We start from the raw sequence: 2,271 nt of genomic DNA, 5'->3' as shown, positions 1-2,271 counted from the left end.
ATGTCTACTAACTCTATTTCACATTTCTGTGTACTCCACGAAAATCAAGACACTAACTGAGGTAATCTTATATTTCCCGAGGTATAACGTAGAATCTAGAAACAAAGAATTACAGGAAAAGACGAAACAGAATCCTATACTCCGCATGTGACTCCTAGTAGACTCTTCCCAACACTTAGATAATTTTTCCCTATGAATCTGGAGCCTAAGCTCTAATACCACATTTGTCACGACCCAACTTATGGGCCGGAACGGCACTAGGACCTGGGCCAGCCTAAAGCCTCCGAGGCCCGTAGTAAGCCTTAACTGTTCATTTACCCAATTCTAAGGCCCATTTGGGCCCAATTTCAAGAAAACAAACGGACAGAGTCCGGCCATAAAAATGGACTTTCCAACGGGGAGTTTTTGACTCACCCGACCTGTAAACACAATAAATACTCAATTGGGGAGCTCAGCTCACCCTCCACATACTCATATCCTCATAATAATAAATGGGAGCTCAGCTCCCTCATCCAATCCATCAAACATGCATATCATTATACGTTTACAGGTCCAACATGATAATAATATTACAGACCATAATCAATAAATACTTCTAACACATGCGGAAATTCTAGGAGTAAATAAAATTACACAAATATTGATAAACAACCTGCGAAGTAGAAAAGCAGGTTAACCCAGAATAAAATATCCTCCTGTGGCCTGTAAAAATTTTTGAACAGGAGTGAGCGTTCGACTCAGAGAGTAAAATATCAATTTTAACCATAATCTCTATAACTATCTAAAACTAATGCACCCTGTAGAGTGAAATGCAACATCAACAACATTTTCACATCATAACATCAAAAAGGTAAATTTGGAGCACTCACGCACTCGTAACATCAATCATAATATATGGAGCCGATCCCTATCTGACTCTCTTAAATCCAACTCAGTGCCCAAGAACTCACTCGGACTTCCACTTAATAACCAAATCGAGGGTCCCAGTGAAGAACTCAAGCCGTGACTACCCCTCGAAGGATCGGATCAATGAAGAACTCAAGCGTGACTCCCGTCCTATCCATAGTCCACACCACATCACACGCACGCCAACGCACGCTGCACCGCTCCAAATTACGCAACAACATTCATGGCACTTTATGATTATCAATGCAACATAAATCGTGCCTAAAGTTTAACTACATAACTATATGCATATAAGTGATGCATGGGCATGCTGACATATAATAATATCGAAATTACAATTAAAATTAATATTTTACTCACAGACTTGACGGCAATCACTGTGGCGGCTGGGCGGAGGAAGAAGGCTGTCCCGGCTCACCTGACAATTATATTACAATTATTTAATACAAATGACTCAATACAAATCAAGAAAAGACCCAATACGTCCTAAGTCGTGCCGAAAATCCAGTGAGTCTCCCCTATACCTAGGACCTACCCAACCTGCAAAAGAGCTCAAAACACACTTCTATATCCACAATCCATATATCCACAACTCAATCACATCACACAGCCCCTCCTAGGCCCATCAAATCAATCATTCATCACAATATGTAAAATTTCAATTTAGTCCTTATAATTGATCATTTTTGCAAAAACTGCTCAAATAAGCTCTAAAAATTATAAAACTCTGCCCCGCGGTCCTTAGAAATATTACTAAGCTATTGCAAAAAGAATCGTAATTTTCTAAGCTACCATGAATATTTTATGGATTTTTAATCCTATTTAAGCACTAGAAAATTACGAAAAAGCAAGGTTCGGGTTTACCTTTGCCGATTCCGACTTCGGGAACGCGCTCGGGATGCCTGACAATGGTGGGGTAGCCAAAACCTCGATCCAATTCGGAGACTTTTCCGGTAGCTGGTCTGTCTGGCCGGAAATTCACAGATCTAGACAACTGTCGAATTTCCGCGAATTGAGAATACCTACACGAAGCCCAATAATAATATATAAAAAATCAGGGGTGTTACACTTTTTGGGCATGATTCCTAAATAAAAAATATACTATTTTGTGTCTAGTTTCATTCCCAATTAGCCTCACACCAATTGGGTTTGTCAATTTTCAGTTGTGGTCCTTGAAAGGGACCTTGGTCCTACTGCCTGTATAATGGCCCTAAGCAATCCAAATTTAAACCTAATTCTAACACTTCCAACATACCACAATTGGTCACATATGACCATTTTTCAGCTCAAACAAGGTCAAACACACCATTTGACCAATTCTCTAATTTTTTGTCTTCCAAAACCCTAGGTCCAAACCCTAATGAC

The 2,271-nt window shown here is 39.8% G+C and overlaps 1 long non-coding RNA gene across 1 annotated transcript; it reads right to left on the bottom strand.

Moving 5' to 3' along the window:
- Nucleotides 1-346: 346 nt before the first annotated feature.
- On the bottom strand, nt 347-1,893 carry LOC131182527 (uncharacterized). The gene is made up of 3 exons (XR_009150806.1): nt 1,771-1,893; nt 1,267-1,324; nt 347-702 (listed from the first exon to the last, which is right to left on the bottom strand). It is a non-coding gene; the product is annotated as an uncharacterized LOC131182527 (long non-coding RNA).
- Between the last annotated feature and the right edge of the window lie 378 nt (nt 1,894-2,271).

This window comes from Hevea brasiliensis, chromosome 8 (assembly GCF_030052815.1).
Source record: "Hevea brasiliensis isolate MT/VB/25A 57/8 chromosome 8, ASM3005281v1, whole genome shotgun sequence".
NCBI classification, from domain to species: Eukaryota; Viridiplantae; Streptophyta; class Magnoliopsida; order Malpighiales; family Euphorbiaceae; genus Hevea; species Hevea brasiliensis.
The sequence above is the reverse complement of the archived record's forward strand: the minus strand, read 5'-3'. Positions and strand labels throughout refer to the sequence as shown.